Below are 22,632 nucleotides of genomic sequence, written 5' to 3'. Positions count from 1 at the left end.
GCAGACATTACTAATGGATCACAGCACTCTTTCCATTTGAGCCCAGACTTGGTCTCAAAAGTCCTCTCAATCCAGCACTCTAGGCAGCTACCACCACTAATTAGAGTTGTTAAACAGGATGTAATTTCTTTGTCATCTCTAAATTAGAAGACTCAAAAGGAGACTTTGGTATCTATAATATGGCATCTTATTAATCCAAAATGAGGGAGGGAGTGTAAGAGACCAGCAGGAGAACAAACCTCACTCAAATCCCTTCATAAATGAGGCTGATCTTAATCAGTGAATTTAAACAGTTGAAAAATTGTTGACCTCTGACATTTACTGACGGTTCTCAATGGCTTCTGCGTCTCATCACTCAACACCCAGGACCTCCACATCTGTAGCCTATAGCCCAGAACTTCTTCATTTCAAAGTTTAAGCCTGATTCTTCCCACTGCCCCCTCCCCAGACTTGAGACTTGCCTCAAAGCCGCAGCATTGTTTAACATCATGGATTTATATGCTGGTCAATACTTTGGAATGCGGACAAAGTTAAGCCTTCTGAATGGTACCTTATGAATCATTCACAGAAGACCTTAGTTCCCCCACTTTACATCCTCCCCATGCCCTGCAGCCAGCGGGTGGACATTAATGAGTCCCCGGCATGTTCCATGAAGGAAAGGACTTGGCCCTGTCCTTAGCCCAGAAATGATCAACACAGCCGGACACCCAAAGGGTAGGTCACTGCTGTGGGCTGGAGGAACCTGGCTCGAGTTAATTGCATTTTTATCATCTTGAACGTGACCCAGAGGCTGTACCTACTTTTTCTTTGTTACTGGTATCTTCGTGTGTCTTTGACACCTCTAGTTAACTATAGTTCTAGGGCAAGTTTTCTCCTCTGCTTTTCTTGTACCCCTCTCCACTGAGGGTGGATAAGAGGATCCCACATTAAAAAGGAACTCAACTAGAAGACCGTGTTTTCAAATTTAAGCATCAAAATATCTTGAACCCTTGAACCTTTTGTTACACAAAGGTTTGCACAAAACTCTGTTTTCTGAAATCCTTTCCCAGGTGACAGGCAGTGTTCTCAGGCTTATAGCCAGGCTTGGAGGGTTCACACAGTATAGTTGAAAGTGCACTGGCTTTGGAGTCAGCTGTGGGTTCAAATCTTGACTCGACCAGTTACTACCTGGGGGTGGCCATGAACGAATCAGTTCACTTCTGTAGAGCTTGGTTTCTTTATCTATGGGATGCGTTGCAGGGATAAGAAGTCTGCTTCACACAGTTGTTGGGATTTGCGGGGGCAGATATGGGTGAAGAATGTAGGAGGAGATCGATAAAAGGTAGTTGTTGTCTTTAAGCTGGTTGTCCTGAGACTGTCTGCAGATACTCAAGGGCAGCAATGAAGGGCATGAGCGTTGGAAGCAAAGAAACCCCGTCCTGTCACTCATCAGCTGAGTGACCTCAGCCTGGTCATTTTACTTCTCTAAAACTACCTCTCATCTGTAGAATGGAATCAATGCCTTCTTTCAAGGATTTTTTTGGTGAGGACGAAAGGAGACAATGTGCGTAAAATCTCCTGTTCTGCTTCACTTCCTTCCCTTTGCTCCTCCAGTGATCTGAAAACAGAGGCAAGACCAGGGAACTCAGAGTTCCAGCCATGTGTGACAAGCTAGAAGACCTCAGGCTGACATCTTCTGTTCCCTAGACCTCAGTGGTCTTGGACCGTGCAAAAGCATGTTCCTCACCATTTCAGGGGAAGCCTGCATAGTACAGACAATATATGCTTCTCTCCTGGGGGCAAAAAAATGATTTAACTCAGTTCTGCAGTACCCTACAAAACTTTTAGGTATATAGGTCCTAAGGTGAATTTACCCTATTGATTAAATGTGTGCACGTGCACGTGTGTGTGTGTGTGTGTGTTTAAGAGACAGAGGAAGAAAAAGAGACGGTCTGTTATTTAAAACAAAGACCTCACGCTATATTTGGCTTCCCCAGAGCTGGGAGGGAATGGAGGGGATATTATCCAGGTCAGAGTTTGTTTCATTTGCATCCCTTTTTTTTTTTTTTTTTTTTTACCAGAGGGAGAGTCTATATCAGCTACATTCAGAGAGGAAATGCCAGGAGATAAAATACTGACAATGAGTGACAACTGTTACTCTTCCATCATTTTCAGTATCACTGCAGTAATGTTGACCTCAGTTCCCCCAGACCACGAGCAGAGGGAGCTCATGGTTTTAGGAGACACCCTGGATTTTAGCTCTTGAAGAGAACAGGTCGCCTTCTCCAAAGTTTCCCCTTGTATGTTGAGCTGAGCACCCATCCTACAAGATGCACTCTGAAGAAAAGTGTTCTGTGGTCACATATGTTTGGAAAATGCTGTGAACTCTATCCCCACCTCAGAGATTCCCAATTCACAGTAGAATTTCAAAGTTCTGTAAAGTTCTGTAGTAAGGAAGTCTACTTAAATGCACATAGCTCAGCATTGGCTAATTTTTAAACCATGGACTTCCATTTCTGGCTACGTGGCAGATTAGACACTGTGAATGAGGGAAAAAAACTAGATAAAAGTCTGGATATAAAATCCACTGATGTTTAATATGTGTTGCAGGATGGGTCACTAGGGAAGCAGTCTCAGATGGAGACTTGTGTGCCGTGGTCTAGTTGGGGGCGCCGTCAGACAGTGGAAGCATAGGATGGTGCAGCGTTGCCGGTGGGTGACACAGGAGTCTGCACCACCGCTCATGCACCTGAATTGTGCCCTCTGACCCTGCTCGTGCCTGATTCCAGGTGTACCGCTTCCACCTTATGATGGGTTATAACTGGGATCATAACTGTGTCGCAGGGAATGTTACACGTGCCAAGAGGCTCTCTAGCTTTCACGCTTCACCTTGAATTGGTGATTTCCCACGCTCACTCTTTTATTACCTTCTCTGGTGCACCAGTAGACCCCGCACAACAGCCATCTAGCTCCACAGTCTTTGTTACCGTCACCTCCCGCAGACCTCTCAACAGCTCGAGATGTTGCACCAGCCCATGCAGCGCCTCCCGCGGGTGTCTGGTCCCGTCTTCCCTGCTGAGAGTGCTGATGGCTGCTCTTTCCGCAACCTGCCAGGGCCACTCACTACTGCACCTACTGCCGGAGACGGGCTGGGTGGCTTGCTGGCCCGTGTTTAACACCCCACCCTTCAGTGTGTGGGGGGGGAATCTTGATATGTTGTATGTGCTCATTTCTGTGGTGTAAATACTCCCACCATAGCCAGCCGCAAGCTACTAATGTGATGGCACTGAATGTGTGGTTGGGAAGAGATGTCCACAGTCCACGCTCACAAGCTGGTGTGGCTTGGCTCAGCACGCCACCAGGTCAGGTCCTCAATGCCAGATGGATGGTGGTTAATCCAGCTACAAAATTCCATCTTTTCTTTTTGCAGATTATATTCCATTATAGGCTATTACAAGCTATTGGGTAAAATTCCCTGTGCTCTACAGTAAATCCTTGTTGTTTATCTATTTTATGTATAGTAGTGTGTATCTGTTAATCCCATGTGCCTAATTTATTCCTCCCTCCCCTCCCATTCCCCTTTGGTAACCCTAAGTTTGTTTTCTGTGTCTATGAGTCTGTTTCTGTTTTGTATATAGATTCATTTGTAGTATTTGTTAGATTCCACATATGTGATATCATATAGTACTTTCTTTCTCTGTCTGACTTATTTCACTAAGCATAATATTCTCTAGGCCCATTCATGTTGCTGCAAATGGTAATATTCCATTCTTTTTTACGGCTGAGTAATATTCCATTGTATATATGTACCACATCTTTTTAAGCCAATCCATTAATGAGCACTTGGGTTGCTTCTGTGTCTTGGCTATTGTAACTAGTGTCGTTGTGAACATTGGGGTGAATGTGTCTTTTCGAATTAGAGTTTTCATTTTTTCCAGATACATACCCAGTAGTGGAATTGCTGGGTCATATGGTAGATCTATTTTTAGTTTTTTAAGGAACCTCCATACTGTTTTCTATAGTGGCTGCACCAATTTACATTCCCACCAACAGTGGAGGAGGGTTTCCTTTTCTCCACACCCTCTCCACCATTTATTATTTGTAGACTTTTTGATGATGGCCATTCTGACCAGTGTGAGGCGATCCCTCACTCTGGTTTTGATTTGCATTTCTATAATAATTAGTGATGTTGAATATTTTATGTGCCTATTGACCATCCGGATGTATTCTTTGGAGAAATGTCTATTTAGGTCTTCTGCCCATTTCTGATTGGGTTATTTGCTTTTTTGATACTGAGTTGTATGAGCTGTTTGTATATTTTGGATATTAACCCCTTGTCAGTGGCGTCATTTGCAAATCTTTTCTCCCGTTCTGCAAGTTGTCCATTTGTTTTGTTGATGGTTTTCTTTGCTGTGCAGAAGCTTACAAGTTCGATTAGGTCCCATTTGTTTATTTTTGCTTTTATTTCTATTGCCTTGGGAGACTGATCCAAAATCCCATTTTAGAGTCTACTTCTGAGGATCACTCTTGCACCTAACTGCTGTAGGTCAGTTTCCCTGGGACAGACTCTGAGCTGGAGATTTTCGTGCAGGTTGTTCATTGGGAAGTGCTCTTAGGAGCAACACCTGTAAGCAAGTAAGGGCAGCAGGATGGGCAGAGGGAGAAGTTGAGCTAAGGAGCAATCACAGCGCAAACTTCAGATGATCCCACAGGGAGCTCTGGAGCTGGGATGGCCATTCTGAGATATCCCAGCTTTAGAGGCAAGAGGACCAGACCTTCGTTCATGGAGGAACCAGTCGCTGAATGCAGGTTTCCTGTAAGGAGGGGCGTACCCTTTATTGAAGCAGCTCCTTTTATTTGATGACAGATCCCGGGAAAGAGCTCAGCTGTGAGCCCTCAGCAGACACCAGCACATGGAGAAATGGGGGCCTCTGTCTAGAAGGGGGATTCTGGGTGGCATACCCCAGCATCCCCTGGAATATGTGTCCAGAAATAAAAGCTTGAATAACAAGAAGAGAGAGGTTATGAAAACACAACTGAACTGACAATGGAACGTTTTGTCCTCATGCACAGGCATCCTAAATTAACATCCCACAGATGTGGTAGCATATTGACTACCACAGTCAGTTTGGGAATTGATCATCTAGTCTAAGGCCTCCATGTCCCAGGTGAGGAAACCGTAGCCCAGAGAGAGGAATTGCCTTGTCCAAGATCACAGGATGTGTTAGTAGCAGAGCTGGAACTCACATCTACTCTAGGGCCTTTGTTCCTTGTTGTACTTCTTGCTTAATGTGTATAATTTGGCAGTTTTGTTTAGTTATTTGAATAATGGCCATTTCCACCACTAGATTAAAGGCTCCCTAACAACCGGGGCCATATCTCTTTCTCACAAATATATTGTCAGTGTCCAGCACAGTGTCTGGAATGTACTTGGTGTTTATAAATACTTTTGTTGAATGAATGAATGCATGTTTCAGAATCGCTCTGGCTTTTTTTTTAGGCATCAGGCTGAGGGGACAGGGGGGATGGAAGGTGGCGGGTTGCATCCCTGAAAAGATCAGGCGGCCGGGCTGAGCCACGAGGAAACCTAGCTCAGAGCAGTAAGCACAGACACGTCGTGTGAGTCCATGCAGGCTTTGAGCCAGACTGCTGGGGTTCAAATCCCAGCTCTGTGGCTTACAAGCCACATAGTGGAGAACAGCCTTCCTAATTTCTCTGATTACCCAGTGTAGAGACTGCAAAAATACTTTCTTCCTCTCTCGGGGATCTTGTGAGGATTAAATGAGTTAATAAAGCACTTTAGAACAGTGCCTGACACATGGTAAATACTTGATAAATGGTAGCTGCGTGTGTTACATCCTTCATGTTCCCCAAGTGACTGTAGCTATTGTACAGTATGACCATGATCCCACGGATTTCTCCCTGTCCCTAGTCATGGGGCTACAGGCAGAGCTCAGCACGAGATCCAGCATGTCACACCCGATCCCAGATTCTGAACCTCAGAGGTCCGTGTTTAAGGGACCATTGGAGCAAATCTGATACCGGGTAGGAGCGGGGAGTGAGGATGGATAGTTTGTAAGTGGAGGCTGTGCAAATGCAGCTGTTAGTGCTGGATTTCCATATTAATTTGAAATCTCTTCCTATTGGGATTGTGCAACAAGCCATTATTCTAATGGATGTCACCACAGGCTGTACAATAAAGCACTAATCCACTACTTAGCGCAAATGCTGCCTGCATTAAGCCCTGTAATTTTTGGAACTTTTTATTGAAATATAACATAATACAGGAAAGCACACAAATCATTAAGCCTACAGCTCAATAAATTTTCACAAGATGAACACACCCATGGAGCCCACACCCCCATCAAGAAAAGGAACATTACCAGGCCCCTCAGAAAACCATTTTGTGTCCCTTCCAGTCACTATCCCACCCCAAAGAAAATCACTCTCCTGACTTCTAGGACTTACATTTAGTATCTCCTGTTTTGAACGTTGCATAAGTGAAATTGTACAGTTGACACTCTTATTGTATCTGTTTTTGTTTTTTTTTTCCATTGGATATTGTGTTTCTGAGATTTATCCACACTGCCTCACAGAGTTGGGGTTTGTAATCCTTCAGTTTCTGGGCAGTTTCCATTGTGTGAAGGTAGCATAACATACTCGTTCTGGGATTGATGGGCATTTGGGTGGTTTCCACTTTAGGGCTATTATGAAGAGAGCTGCTGTGAACATTCTTACGCATGTTTTTGGCTGAACGTGTGTATGCATTTCTGTTGGGAACATACCTAAAAGTGGAAATGTTGGCTCTCAGAGCTCGCATAGGCTCAGCTGTAGTCAATACTGCCAAACAGTTTCCCGAGCCCTATATTTTAAAGAACTTTTAAAAATACACAAATAAGATGACTTAGAAAAACTGGAAAATATAGAGAAGTAGATATTAATAAGTAATAGAACCACACTCAATTACATCACCTAGGAATCATCCCTATTCATCTTTTGGTATGTCAACTTTTATCAATATTTTTATATATACATGTGTATTTTTTTACCAAAAAAAAAAAACCATTTTGCATATTCCATTTGGTAACCTGATTTTTTTTTTTGTTTTGTTTTGTTTTTTTTTTTGCTGTACGCGGGCCTCTCACTGCTGTGGCCTCTCCCGTTGCGGAGCACAGGCTCCGGACACACAGGCTCCGCGGCCATGGCTCGCGGGCCCAGCCGCTCCGTGGCATGTGGGATCCTCCGGGATCGGGGCACGAACCCGTGTCCCCTGCATCGGCAGGCGGACTCTCAACCACTGCGCCACCAGGGAGGCCCCTGGTAACCTGATTTTTTATTTAGCAATAGATTATCAACATCTTCCATGTCAATAAATGCACATCCACAATTTCATTTTTTAAACTTTTTAGTATGAAAATATTCAAGTATCTGTATTTGAACAGAACAATACAATGAACTTCTATGTACCCATTGCTCAGATCAATGATTATCAACTTATAGTCAATCTTGTTTCATTTACACATCATCCTCCCCTATTATTCTGAAGCGTTTATCATTTTATCCGTAAATATTCAAACAACTATCTAGGAGAAGGCTGGAGAAGACTAGAGAAGAAGAGAAGGACTCTTTTTAAAACCATAACCACAGTAATATTATCACATCTAAAACAAATAGCAATGTCTTTAATATCAAATATTCACTCAAATACAACCATCTTAATGATTGTATAATATTCCAGTGTAAGAATGTAGCATAATTTATCTAACCAATTTCCTATCATTGGACTTCTTGGTTGTTTTTGATTTGTTCTCCTGTTATATAAACAGTGCTTAGATGGACATCTTCAGAGTTACATCATTCTAATACTCTAGTTCCATAAGATAAATTCCTAGGGCATGCAGCTTTAAGGTTCTTGACCCTTAACTGAAGTCCTCTAGATTTATACTGGGTTTCAGTTGCTGAAAATAGCTAGTTCATAAATGCTTGAAACAAATGAGCTTTTCCCATAAGAAATGAAAGCAAAGCAAAAAAAAAAAAAAAAACCAGGGTGTAAGGGGTTCACAATACCTCAGACATGACTTTTTGCCCCTTTCACCTTAGCATAGTCATCAGAAGCAAAAGAGCAGTTTATGGAGAGCAAAATGACAACAAAAAATAGTCATGAAATAAACCCTCCCCCCAAATTTACTGGCAATGTCCAGCTGACCCATAGGCAGACCCAATCTGCATTTATGAGATCATTTCTCTTCCCAGGATTCTTCACATAAAATCTTTGTCTTGCTCAGCACTCCCTTTAATCCCAGCCCCTCCACAAGTGATTGTTCTGATGGTTTTCACTCAGATGAGCCTGTTGCCAAAGCCTATAATCCATTCACCTTTATCAATGCAAGGGAAAACTTCCATTTGTTCTCTACAGACTATAGCCTTTGACCTCGTCTTTTTCTGGATCTTCTCTGTAATATTAACTGACGCTTTGCAGTGATGATTTCACTTAAAAGTAAAATAAAATAAAATTATATTAAAAAGTCAGAAACCTCACCAGTTCACCAAGCACATCTCCGAGAACCTGTACGGTGCCCAGGAGCGAAACTTAGGATGCCAGGCCCAGAACCAGCCTGCAGCCCACTGTGAGAAAAGTGACGCTTGGGCATTGGTCCAGCCCATGACCCACAGGAGTACAAAGCAATAATAACAATAAAACAGCAGGCAGTTCAAACCCTGTTATTCCGAAATTAATGCTTGTAGGTATATTTCAACAGGTATACACTTCCTCATGGTTCTACTCCAGAAGTGCATAAGCACAAGAATCATCTTTAAAACCAGTTTTCCAGTCACCTACCCCTCCCCTGATCTGCTGTATTGACAGGTAGTATGTCATGGCTTTTGGAACCAGCCTGAATCCCAGCTCCACCACTGACAAACTGTTTGAATATGGGCAAGCTACCTAATCTCTCTGAATCTCATTGCCCTCCTCTGTAAAATGAGGATAATAATAAAACTTGGTTGTGATGGGTAAATGAGTTAAGATGCATATGTCTGGCACTTGGACTGCATGTGTTAGACACACATACAAGCAACACAGTCAGTGTTCCTGATGGCTGGTGTTTATACCTCACTCCAACTGCTTGACCGCGCCACTGGGATTCTGTCCATTCTTTTTTTTTTTTTTTTTTTTTTTGAAAAAAGACACGTTTATTCAGCATCATGATCAGATGATTACATTTAGCAATCAACAGCATGGGCGCAAAAAAAAAATCTACATTAAAACCCTTTGTTGGAATGCTTTACACGTTCCACAGAACAGAAACTAAAATAACCTGTTATACAATTAGTCACAAATATAGTCCTTGAGCTTTTTTGCCCGTACACATGAGTATTGTCTCCAACGCGTCTTCTTTGTAGCAGCTAGGCCCTGCCACCACTGTGCTTGGCTGAGTTCACAAATCTGTTGTAAACTGCAGCTTCCCTGTCACTTCTCTGGCTCTCCTCTCCTGCTAAGCTTTGTTTCCTGGCAGTCATCAAAACCTTCTGCCACTGCCATAGCTACTGCTGCTGCTGGAACCACCATAGGCACCTTGGTTTCGGGTTTGGCAAAGTATTGGCCTCCGCCACCATAGGGGCCAGAACTTCTGCCTCCAAAGTTTCCTCCTTTCATGGGTCCAAAATTTGAAGATTGATTGTTGTAACTGCCAAAATCATTGTAGCTTCCACCACCTCCAAAATGGCTTCCATCGTTACCAAATCCATTATAGCCGTTTCCACGGCCACCATAGCCCCCGCCACCGCGGCTGCCACCAAAGCCACCTGGGCCACTGATGTTTCCTCCATGACCAAAGTTGTCACTCCCACCAAAACCCCCTCCACGACCACCACCAAAGCTTCCAGAACCACTTCGACCCCTTTGGCTGGATGAAGCACTAGCCATCTCTCGCTTAGATAGGGCCTTCCTTACTTCACAGCTGTGGCCATTCACAGGGTGGTATTTCTGAATGACAGTCTTGTCTACGGAGTCATGGTCCTCAAAGGTTATGAAAGCAAAGCCTCTCTTTTTGCCACTGCCTTGGTCAGTCATGACTTCAATCACTTCCGTTTTCCCAGACTGTTCAAAATAACCTCTTAGGTGATGTTCGTCAGTGTCTTCTTTAATGCCACCAACAAAAATCTTTTTCACAGTGAAGTGAGCACCAGGTCTTTGAGAATCTTCCCTTGAGACGGCCCTCTTTGGTTCCACAGCTCTCCCATCCACCTCGTGTGGCCTTGCATTCGTGGCCGCATCCACGTCCTCCACAGTGGCATATGTGACAACCCCGAAGCCTCTGGAGCGCCTGGTGTTTGGATCCCTCATCACCACACAGTCTGTGAGCGCTTCCCACTGCTCACAATGGCTCCCCAGACTGTCGTTGGTTGTTTCAAAGCTCAAACCTCCCATGAAGAGCTTCCACAGCTGTTTGGGCTCTTTGGGAGACTCTGACTTAGACACGACAGTAGTGGAGGTCGGGGAGACGTCAACGATGCTTACTTGGCGGCGTCCACGGGCAGAAAAGCTGTCCATTCTTTAGGAGAGATTTTCTTATCACCTGTGCGGGGACCCAGAGTTTTCTCATTCCTGTCTGATTGGAAGGAAAGTCAAATGCTGGAGAGCATACAACTAAGAAGCTTAGGGTGCTGTAGTTTGTCCTTTGCCTTGAGAGACAAAGAGCTAGATACTTTTCGGACATTGTTTTTAAGATTAAATTAGTTAGTACACAGAAAGCATTTAGAATATGAGCAGCTGCATCATAAGGACCATCTCTTTTGTAACATAGAGAGGCTACAAATTTAAGTCACACTTCTTATATTTTTCCAGCTAGCCATAGGAGCCATCACATGAATTTTTCACAGGAAGTCAAGTGTCTCCCTCTAGGAGCTTCACCTCCCCCTTGAAATGTCTAATGAACAGCTTTATTGGTTACCTTCCACACCCAGAGGTGGAGGGAGAAAATTGGTGCTGTGTCCTCCATTGCCCCTCACTGCCACAGTGGGTCACTGTCGAGAACAGGTCCTCCAAGCTCTTAGAGACCGTACTAGCCGTTCTTTCTGATGTCTCACTGATCCACACCATCACAGCTCTCAAATCCCATAGGGTTTGATTAGGAACCTTCCCCCAGACAATCAGGGCTACCTGCATGTGAGAAGTTACCTTTAGGGGCTCCAAGATGCCTTTTCCCTGATCAATCTGAGGGAAGCCACCCTAGTGTATAACCGTAGAGGTTTTCTGGGCTTTCTCTTTTTGAAAAACTTATAGAGAGAGCACAATTTTTTTTTCTATTGAACAGCCCAGATACATCACATAAATCATTTCAATAGATGGACAGTAATGTGGAATGAGACATTGTCCCAAAGTCAAGCCTCATCACAGCAGAACACTGCCATCCCCCTTGGGATTAGAAGGACCCCCCCCCCCCCTTACAAACTTACTTACCTGGACTTTATCTTCCCAACATTTCCCATGGAAATGAGAACAAAGTCAGCAAGAATGCTTGCAGAAGCACTTTTCTGCCCTGAGCTTCAAGAAAATACAGGACAGTCAAATCAAACAGCCTGAGAAGTGCCAGGAATGATGTTTCAGCAAGTTCCCTTAGATTGTATATGAGGCAGACAGAGTTTTTTTGTTTTTTTTTTTAAAGCACTGAAGTAGCTTATTTCCCTGCCTCGAATTAGAATGATATATATATATATATATTTTTTAAATTTTATTTATCTATTTATGGCTGTGTTGGGTCTTCGTTTCTGTACGAGGGCTTTCTCTAGTTGCGGCGAGCAGGGGCCACTCTTCATTGCGGTACGCGGGCCTCTCACTGTTTCCGCCTCTCTTGCTGTGGAGCACAGGCTCCAGACGCGCAGGCTCAGTAGTTGTGGCTCATGGGCCCAGCCGCTCTGCGGCATGTGGGATCTTCCCAGACCAGGGCTCGAACCCGTGTCCCCTGCATCGGCAGGTAGACTCTGAACCACTGCGCCACCAGGGAAGCCCCCAGACAGAGTTTTGAGGGTCAGGAAATTCTGACTGTTTTGGTGCTGCTCTGTCAGGCCTATGGGTACCACTTAAGGAAAAGCATGTCCTGGCCCTTCAGCACATCTGACTGTGTGTTTAGCTTTAGGAGTCGTTCTGGGTCAGATTAGCTCCAAACAAGAGTTTCCTGGCAGAATGTGGGTGCAAAGTAAAAGAAACCAATTAGAACATTGCTTTGCAAGATAATCTTTAAATCAGAAGAGCTTATTCGGGAATCCATTAAATAAAGCCAAATCCAAACAACTAGTTAAGGCAAGAATCTGAATCTCCATCCCTGCCCTGAAACAGCCCAAAATGCCCATTAGCTGAAAAGCAACCTTTAGATCCAGTGAACTTTCTCTGAAGGTCTCCTACTACCCATGCAAGGACTGGGGTGGGGAAAGGAGTGGTATATGTTCAGAACAGGGCTGCCCCTTTGCACAGTTCCAGGGGCTACCATTCGCAATGTATGTTTCAGAGTGAATGGCACCCCCAAAAAACTCAATTTGTAGAATACAGTGTTAATAGTGGCCCTGAGGTTGTACAATTGAGCAGCACTTTATTGATAGTTATACAAAGATAAAAATAAGAGCTTGGGGCTTCCCTGGTGGCGCAGTGGTTGAGAGTCCGCCTGCCGATGCAGGGGACACGGGTTCGTGCCCCGATCCGGGAAGATCCCACATGCCGCGGAGCGTCTGGGCCCGTGAGCCATGGCCGCTGAGCCTGTGCGTCCAGAGCCTGTGCTCCGCAACGGGAGAGGCCACAACAGTGAGGGGCCCGCGTAAAGCAAAAAAAAAAAAAAAAAAAAAAAAAAAAAAAAAATAAGAGCTTGGACTTCCCTGGTGGCGCAGTGGTTGGGAGTCTGCCTGCTGATGCGGGGGACGCGGGTTCATGCCCCAGTCCGGGAAGATCCCACATGCCGTGGAGTGGCTGGGCCCGTGGGCCGTGGCCGCTCAGCCTGCGTGTCCGGAGCCTGTGCTCCACAACGGGAGAGGCCACAGCGGTGAGAGGCCCACGTGCCGGGGGTGGGGGGTGAGGAAGAGCTTAAAGAGCTCTCAGGGCCTGGGGCCTGGGAGCGGGGAAGTGTTGGAGAAGGGATCACAGGCCGAATTATTGTTAAGAGTGTCTATGGTGTTTTGTAGACTAGATACCGTCTTAAAAAGAGTGTGTTTGGACTCATTTGCCTTTCCCCCCCCCCCCCCCCCGCAATACCTCTGTGGTTCTTTGGGTTTACACCCTTAGGAAGTGTTTGGTCTAGAAAAGTGACTAAATGACCAGGTAAAAAGGATATAGAGTTGGGGGAGGGATCCCTGGCAGGGAAAACACACGATCGCAGCCAGGAGAGGACCTGGAAGGTTGGGTGACTGTAGACACCTTTTGCTAAGTTCCTGCTCTGTTTCAGACACTGGGCTAGGGATTGATGTAAGGTCATCTCAAATGTGAGAGGAAGATGAGAAAAGACAAGCTGTGGCAGACAGCCGCCCCACGTCCAGGAGGCCATCAGAAGCTGCCCCTCCTGGCGGCAGGCAAGACCCAAGTTGTGAATTGAGAAGGGAAGACTTTCACCACCCACTACCCCCAGCAATTGCACTGCGCCTCAGACCCCTGCAATTTCCCCTCATACTGACACTTAGCGAAAAAGCTGTTGTGAATTCCTGAGCAGTTCTTGTTCTTCAGCAGGTAATCCCCACCATCAATCAAGCAGAAGAACACGGGTCAAAAGCTCACAGGCTTGTGGTCTTGTGCCTGATTCCATCGCCTGTTGTCTGTTTCAAAATTGTAAGCCAGTGGTTCTCTGGAGATTGCCAGTGTGCTCCAGAGAAAACCTGTTTCTCTGCTGATGCATGTTTTCTGTCCACACTGGCTGGTCCATGAACAATCCTTCCATCCCATTTAGTCATTGAGCACAATAGATAATAATGGGTTTTGTAGGGTGGGGCTTACATTCTTTAAAAAACAAACAAAAAAAATACTCAACCAGTTTATCTCAGAACCAAAACTGATTGCCGAACTGCCTCTAAATGGTATGCTTTTTTTTTTTTTTTTCAGGTGGGGTAAGTTTCTGTGTGTTGATGGAAGGCAGGAGAGGGCAGTGGTTAGGAAAACTACTCTATATAAAATAAATAAGCTTCAAGGATATATTTTACAGCACGGGGAAATATAGCCATTATTTTATAATGACTTTAAGTGGAGTATAATCTCTAAAACTACTGAGTCATTATGTTATATACCGGAGACTAATATAAAATTGTAAATCAACTATACTTAAAAAAAAAAAAAAAAGTTGGTGACTCCTAGATTCAGACAGACCAGAATGGAAGTCCTGGCTTTGCCACCTTCTCATTGTGTGACTTTAGGTAGGTGGCTTCATTTCAAACTGAGGTGAACCTCAGTTTCTCTGCCTTTGAAATGATAGTACCTGCCTTGCAGGGCTCTTGTAGGGATTAAATGAGATAATACGTGTGAGGCCTTGGAGCCCTGCCTGACACTCAGAAAGTGCTCTATAGGTAATGGCTATCATTAGGATAATTTTCAAAGCCTAATCCTCCCCAGGGTTTTTGCACTCAAGGATAGTTAGCTTCTTCCACAGCCCCTCCAAGTTCTAATTTGCTTCTAAATATGTTGGGGTAAATAGACAGAAGGCGGGGTGGGGGAGTGAGGGGAGCAGCAAGGGGCACATTACGCTCCTTCCCACGGCCGACTTGCTAATCTTCCCTTCCCGACAAGGTTCAGAACTCCTCACAGCAGTTGCCTAGAAACCGGAGCTATGGGGGCTTCCGCTCCCTTCCAGAAATCGCCCCAATTGGGATGCATATGGAACGGTTTGTTGACACTTGGCGGGTTTTTATTCTTCCTCTTCCAGAAGAGATCTTCCTCTTCCAGAAGAGATGCATACATCTCTCATACAAATGCTGACTCACGTTAATTAAAGAGTAGCCCTGGGCCAAGGCACCTTTTAACCAACCACAAAGGAGCCAGTGGGGATGGCAGCCTTGCTCAGCATCCTCTGACAAAATGACCATTTTAGGCTGCTGTCGCTGTGCTTACATTTCAAGATGTATACAAGGTCTGAGATGGATTTTGGTGGAGGATGGTGTGTGAACGAGGGTGTATGTGTGAACCGTGAGGTCACAAAAGCTTGCAAAGTCCATGAACTTGTGCCAGTAGTCAAAGCACAACGTATGCCTATTGTGTAACCTGGTATTAAGGGCTGGATCTGTGTTCCTTTGAGGGGTTTAAGCACCGCTTGTGGTCACTGGGCACAAGGTAGGTCAGAGGCCACATTACGAGCTAAAGTAATAACTTTCCTGAGAGGCACATGGGGAGCCTGTTTCATTTGATCACTTCTTCCAGAACACCGCTATAGTCTCGTTCCCAGCTGGAAAAATAAATAAATTTCAAAGGCATCCATTTATCTCTATCCTGTTCAGATGATTCAGCTTCTGCACAGACGGTTCTGTACACCCACTGCACCCAAAGAGAATGCGAACGTGCCACATCAGGGTAGGGTTGTGCCATTGTTACATGCCCAAAAGGAGGCATGTATTTAATTCAGATTAGAGATGCAAGAATTTCAAATGGTTAGTTATTCAGGCAACACGTATTTTCTGAGGACTCCCCATGTGCTGGTTCTGGGGACACACAAAAGATTTAGAAATTGTCCCTGCCCTCTGGGAGCTCCGTCTGGTAGTGGGGGTGGGAGGAGGGCGTGCGTGGACAGAAACAAGTCAACCGGCAGTTGAGGGCAGCACATACCAGAGGTGGCTGCTCCGCTCCAGCACGGGAAAAGCAGAGGCACCTTCCACACAGGGTGGGGTTTATACCTGAGGAAGTTCTAAAGGATGAGTACAAGTTAGCCAGGTGAAGGAGAAGAAAGGGCATTCCAAGCAGAGGGACAGAGGCACGAGATGAGGCACAGCATGGTTGTGTAGCGTGATGGTGTTGCTAGAGCATCCGGGGGCAAGGACGAGGCTAAGGGGATGGGACAGGTCCAGCTCATGCAGAGCCCTGGGGGCTGTACTGGGAAGCCTGGAGACGACGTGCAGTATTGGAAAGGATTGGAGAGGAAAAGAGGTCCAAGATAGGGAGGCCAGGGAAGAGGGAATGGCAGGGGAAAGACATGGCACCCAGGATGGAAAACTTTTGTTACTTAGCCCCTCCGAAGTGTACAGCCCTGAGACAAAGCAGGGTGGAGCCAGCCCAGATGGTGGGGAGCTGCGAGGACAGCGGAGTGGTGCACCCTTCATAGGATGTGCATCTTCACGTTTAGGAAGCTGACTCTGTTGCCTGGTGGAGGACCAAGACATCAGGGGAGCAGTGCTAAGAGGCAGGAACATTTCAGTCGTTACGTTGCCAAGACTTTTGGACTCCCAGCCGAACATGTCCTGCCTTTTTCAATTCCTTGAGTGGTGCCTAAGGTGGCAGAGGGTTTAGCAGAGAGCGCACAGAGGTTCACAGAGGTACAGCTTTGTTTGCATCTTAATTTTACTCGTCACCAGCTTACCTATGTGTGTACCCAATTGTGCTTTGTTGTACAGATTGTACTCTTTTTAAAAAATGCTTTCACATCTGTTTCCTCATTTTTCATCTTTCACAAGTCAGATAAGATTACTATCTCAAAAAGACAGATGAGGAAGACAGGCCCAGGCCTGGATACGAGTCCAGACTCCACTGCACCCCGTCTGGGTGACCTTGCATAAGTCACCGAACCTCTCTGTACTTCAGTTTCCTCACTGTGAGATGGGTGGGTAATACTGCTAATGGCTGCCTTGGAGAATTGTTTTAGAAGTTCGAGAGATTAGTAACTTGAAAGCCTTTTCATAGCTATTGCCACGTGGTAATTATTGACGTTCTAGCGGTGATGGTGGTCGTGATAGAGGCAGTGGGGTGATGGTTATCCCTAAATCAGTAGGCTAACTATTCTGCCCACATCACACAGCCAGTTAGTTGTTGGTAGAATTAGAATTAGAACCTGGCTTCCTAACTGACCTTAATGTCCCACTTTCGCCCAAACCCGTCGGCCTGATGATCATCTCCTGTCTTCAGCGGGGTCCCCAGGCCGGGTGCAGGTTCCTTATATGCTTCTTCCCACCTCTTGCTCCTCCTCTTTTACCTCTTTGTCTTCCTTTCCCGCTTTCTTCATTTTCTTTAGTGAAGGTCTGAGATAGAGATTAAGTAAAGGAAGAACCCAGAAAAGAAAACCACTTAAAATAATTAGAAGGTCTCTGCATGTCAATTTTTTTTTTTTTTTTTTTTTTTTTTTTGCGGTACGCGGGCCTCTCACTGTTGTGGCCTCTCCCGTTGTGGAGCACAGGCTCTGGACGCGCAGGCTCAGCAGCCATGGCTCATGGTCCCAGCCGCTCCGCAGCATGTGGGATCTTCCCGGACTGGGGCACGAACCCGTGTCCCCTGCATCGGCAGGCGGACTCTCAACCACTGCGCCACCAGGGAAGCCCCTGCATGTCAATTTTTATTCAGCAAAGCAGAGGTTAATTCCCTGGCTCTTCAGCTTAATAAATTTCATTGCTTAACATGACAACCAAGTGTTGACCTTACCACCACTACATACAGTGGATTCACAGAACTTTATGAATTACTGTGTAATGCAGTTGACCGAACCCCCCAAAAATTGTGGTCTAATTAGACTGTTCTTGCCGCTACCCTCAGAGGAGAGAAACCCCAAAGCTTGACATGTGAGCCAAGTGCCGCTTCCCAGAAGCCTGTGGAGGCTTGGAGCCAAACGGCCGTCCTGTGTGCAAAGCCAGAGAGTTGTTGTAACAGCAGTCATTTATAGCTTCATGGAGATGATGAGGAGGAGGAGGATGAAAATAGTGGTTGTTACCATTTATTGAAGATCTCCGATGTGCCAGGCATCATGCTAACTGCCTCTCATATATGGTTTCAACAATATCCTGGGAGGGTGTCAGTTTATCCCAATGCTACAGATGAGCAACGTGCACCTCAAAGAGGTAAAAATGACTCACCCAAAGTCACAGACATTGAGTAGCAAGGAAACGATGAGCAGTTAAACCTAGAAGAGACCTTTTCTAAAACCAGTGCATTTTCCTCATGCAACACTTTGGAATCAGGCTACCCAGGTTTAAGTTCCAGCTCCAGCAGTTACTAACCTCTGGTCAGACTACTACTTGACCTCTATGAGCCATGCTTTCCTCAATAACAAAATGAAGAGCGCTTCCTTCATAGGGATGGTGTGTGGATGGATGCAAGGAGAGAACTGCACATCAAGGGCCTAGCTCAGTGCCGCTCAAGTCGTCACTGTGCACCTCCTCCCACCACCCCAGACAGTACCTGCTTCTCTCCAACTGCAGCCACTCCCCTGGGCCCCCAGCCTTCATTCCTTACAGGCTCAGACCCTCCTGTGGTATATTTCCCAGATGTTCAGGCACCCTCAGTGGAGATGCTCCCAGACCTACCTCTCACAGAAGAGTTTCATGCCTCTTAAGTTTCCTTGCCTCATTTCCCATGATCCAAACTAACCTCTCATAATATCTCTCTCTAGTCCACGGCCAGTGATTTAGCCAAGATGATGGCATTTCAAACGTGATAATCATGACAGTTTAGTCAAGGAAAAAAGAGACAGAGACAGAAACAGAGACAGAGACTAAGAGAGATTGTCAGTTGGGGGCTATATTCAACTGCGTAGCAAACAGAGCCCTGAAATTACCGTGACTTAAACAAGGTAAAGGCTTACCTCCCTCACATAAAAGAGGTTTCCCTTCTGGAGGAAGTGCCCAGATTCCTTCTGTCTTTTAATCCACTATCCTTAGTGTTTGCTTCCACCTGCAAGGTTTCCTCATGCTCACACAATGGCTGCTGGCACTGCAACCATTGTAGCTAAGTTCCAGGCAGCAGGAAGGAAGAAAAGGAAAAAGGGACCAAAGGGCATATGCCATCCAGCTGTGTTAACCTCCTTGATAGAGTTTTCCCAGAAGTCCCTCCCAACGATTTCCTCTTGTACCTCACTGGCTTGTCCTATCTGCCAGGGCAGCTGGAAAATGTAGTTTTGTTTGTTGTTGTTTTGTTGACTTTTTATCTAGGTATTTGATGTCCAAGATAATGTGGTCTTTACTAAGGAAGCTCAGGAAATGGCACTTTCTGCCATTGGGAGAGAGGGCGAGAGGTAGGGAAGGAAAACCGGTAAATGCTGACTGTCTGCTCTTTATCAGGCACTGTCTTCAAGGAGTCTGCATTCTAGTGGGAGAAGCAGACAAGGATCTAGGCAATTGCCATATAGTGTGACGAGTGCAATAACACTGCACGTAGACATGAGAGCTGTGAGGGCACAGAGGAGGCACTTGACCTAGCCTAGAGCTGGAGGGAGAGAGGGAGTAGCAGTATTGAATGGTCAACAGTTGACAGTTTTTCCAAAGCCTTGGAATCAGCAAGTGAAAAGGGGGAGGAAGTGCTGCAGGAAGAGGCAGAATCCTAGGGTTCTGAGGGGTAGAGAGATACAAATGAATGACTGGATGAGTGGTTGTGTTGCAGGAAGGGGGACCCCTTTCCAGGGCCCGAGAGTCGGCTCTTGTCTAACACTTGGAAATGAATCGTCTGAGGAGACGCACGTGCTGACAAAGCAAAAGATTTTATTCAGAAGGGGCGCCGGGCGGAGAGCAGCAGGGTCAGGGATCCCAGGAAGACCGCTCTGCCACGTGGCTCGCAGTCTAGGGTTTTATGGGGATAGGATTAGTTTCTGGGTCAGTCTCTGGCCAGTCATTCTGACTCGGGTCCTTCCTGATGGCACATGCATCACTCAGCCAAGATGGATTCCAGCGGGGAGGATTCTGGGAGGTTTGTAGGACATATGGACTGGCGTCTCCTTTTGACCTTTCCCGAATTCTTCCAGTTGGTTGTGGCTTGTTAGTTCCGGCTTCCTTACCAGGACCTCCTGTCATAAAACAACTCATCCAAATGGTTACTGTGGTGCCTGGCCAGGGTGGGTGGTTTCAGTCAGTGGTTCCCCTAATAGTTAGAGATAAAGCCCAGATCTTAGAGGGACTTATTGCCATGGGAAAAAGTCTGAACTTCATCCTGAGAGCAGTGGGAAGCCACTGAAGGGTTTGGAACACTCTGATGGGAATGAGTCTGCATTTCAGAAAGAGCCCTGTGACAGCCAGGTGGACAATGGATTGAGGAGGAAGACAAGGTAGGAAGCTACTTAGAGTAATAGATGGTTTCTGGCTAGGGTGGTGGCAACAGGAAGTCAGTCTAGTGACATTTAGGAAATAGAGTGGACATCACTTCATTATGAATTAATGGATCTGAGGGGGATGAAGGGGCCAAAAGCAATCTCTCCATTTTACAGGTGAAATGAATTGTATTTTGCCACTAAGTTCACTTCTGAATAGCAAAGGAAGACTGTGGCCTGTGGCCAAAGAAAGACTCTAGGCTGTGCCTTCTTCCGACTCAAACAGCGTCTGCTAGGTGCAGGTGCGCTGTTTGCCCAGACCTCAGAAATGCCACATGAATTTTGCAAAGGAGCCAGAGAGAATAAAACTGAAGCAGATAAAGCTACTTCTCCCTTGCGAGTCAATTTTTCTGTGTCTTTAGCACAGTCCCAGTTGCATCTTTCTTCCATCTGATTAAAAAGAACCCTTGAACTGGGCCTCCTCTTTGGGCTGAGTCATTCAGACAGGAGAGAAATCCATCTGAAACTTTTGATCTGAGAGGTGAAATCCTGACTTGGCGAATCTCCCATTGTTAGGCATTACAATTAACAAATAACCCAGGGAGAGTAAAGAGATGTTCAGATGTGATTTAATAAGAATATTGTTGCAGTAAGCACTCAGAATATGTTTGCAATCAATTTACTGTATACACAATATGCTACCAGAGCAATCTTTTGTGTATGCAGTTGACCTTTATCTCTGGCAATCTTGTCCTATAAAGAAGAGTGAAATCCTCCATTGCAAATCATTGGCCCTCAGGAAATGGCTTTAATTTGCATGCTGACAAAGATATTAACTTGGGGTGTGTGGGGGGGTGTTGATAACGCAACACTCCTTTTGTCTGAAAGGTAGTTCAGAATCTGTGTTGTGCCTACAGTTGACTGAAGTTCAATTACTGTAATAAATGTATTCCAAATTTCATCTCAATTGCATTTGCATTTTAATGAATGATTCTCACCTTCTTGTCAATTTGGCAGCCAGGCAGATTTATTAAGTTATTGTATAAACAGGGCATTCTAATGCGGGAATTTAAATGCAAAATATTTGCTTGGTGCGTTTGAGCTAGGGCTGGCTTATTAATTTGCCTGTAGGGGTTGCCTGAAAATTCAAGAATTTCAGGATAGTGTTTCAGATCCATCCCTCCCTTCTATGGTGTTTGCCCTCTCCTCCTCTGAAATCGATATGTCTGGGTGGGCTGACAAAGCAAGACGTGAGCCAGCCAGATGAAATGGGTTCTCCAAGCCTTCAGCCTCTACAATCTGGGAAGAAACTGATTTATTTGCCATTATTGGAAAACAGTAAAATTTGTTAAGTGAAAATTTCCCATGTAGGCAATTCCCTTCTTCGAGAGCAGGACATCCCTGAAATCGGATATTGCCAGGAATGTTCATTTTAATGTCATGCTTCCTTCCCCATGGAAGCTCTCCTGGCTTTATAGTCCTATATTTCTTGCAGGCAGAGACAGAAAATGTGAGTGAAAACCAGCTGAATGCAGAGCCATAATACCATTAAAAGTTGTGGTTTTTTGTTTTTTTGGGTTTTTTTTAAGTACATCTGGGCTGTTGTTTTTTAACAAAGTGATTTGCGGTGGTTAATCCCATGCCCCCCGTAATAGAAAGGTTGTACGTGAATTTCTTTCGCTGCCTGTCAACTCTCCAGTACTCCGCAGCTTCCTGCAAGGCCCCTGTGAAGAGAGCTGGGACTGTCTGTTTTAGATGACTGTCAGTCCGTGTTTCCTTTAGGGCCCTGGGGATGGAGCTGCTGATTCAGGTAATGGGAGACTCATGACAAGCAGAGTGCCCTCAAAGAGTGAGAATGGCTGCTACAGCTGTGCTTGAAGAACTTTCTGAGATGAATTGACTGCTAGTGTGTGTCAAAGTTTCAGTTCATACTTGTAGGAAGGGAATTGGACTTCTAATAAAGCCAGTCCGAAGATTTCTTTCTGGAAAGAGTATCTTTTAACAGAAGGGAGAGGACAGCTAGACCAGTGCAGCTCAAACTTATATGTGTATATGAGTCATCTAGGGGTCCTGTTAAAATGCAGATCCTCATTCAGGAGGTGTGAGGGGGGCCCAAGATTCTGCATTTCTAACAAGCTCCGGTATGTTGCTAATGCTGCTGGTCCAGGGACCACACTTCGAGTAGCAAGCAGCTAGATAGCATCACTCAAGAGTGGGATGACTAGTAAAGATTAATAGCTTTGTTACAAGTCTGACAGGCCAGATGTGTGGGTAAATCTAACACCCCAGAAAGGACTCTCAATCTCATCAGAGAATATCAGAAAATTGTTAGATACTTCTCTGAAGGGACTGTTAATTACCTTTATGTTCCAAGTTCTGTTCCAGATCATCTTTTCTCAGGTCTGAGGCAATTTCTTTCCTAATGCCATATTTTATATCTAATAGGCACATATTTTTTCACATTTTAACATCTCTGAAC

The 22,632-nt window shown here is 45.3% G+C and overlaps 1 protein-coding gene and 1 pseudogene across 1 annotated transcript in view; one reads left to right on the top strand and one right to left on the bottom strand.

Annotated features, from left to right (window-relative positions):
* The window catches only part of CCDC60 (coiled-coil domain containing 60), a 158,654-nt gene that overhangs the window by 77,164 nt on the left and 58,858 nt on the right, over window positions 1–22,632 (top strand). The window lies entirely within an intron of this gene.
* On the bottom strand, window positions 9,374–10,423 carry LOC132502936 (heterogeneous nuclear ribonucleoprotein A1-like; annotated as a pseudogene).

Source organism: Mesoplodon densirostris, chromosome 15 (assembly GCF_025265405.1).
Source record: "Mesoplodon densirostris isolate mMesDen1 chromosome 15, mMesDen1 primary haplotype, whole genome shotgun sequence".
Lineage (NCBI taxonomy): Eukaryota > Metazoa > Chordata > Mammalia > Artiodactyla > Ziphiidae > Mesoplodon > Mesoplodon densirostris.
The sequence above is the reverse complement of the archived record's forward strand: the minus strand, read 5'-3'. Positions and strand labels throughout refer to the sequence as shown.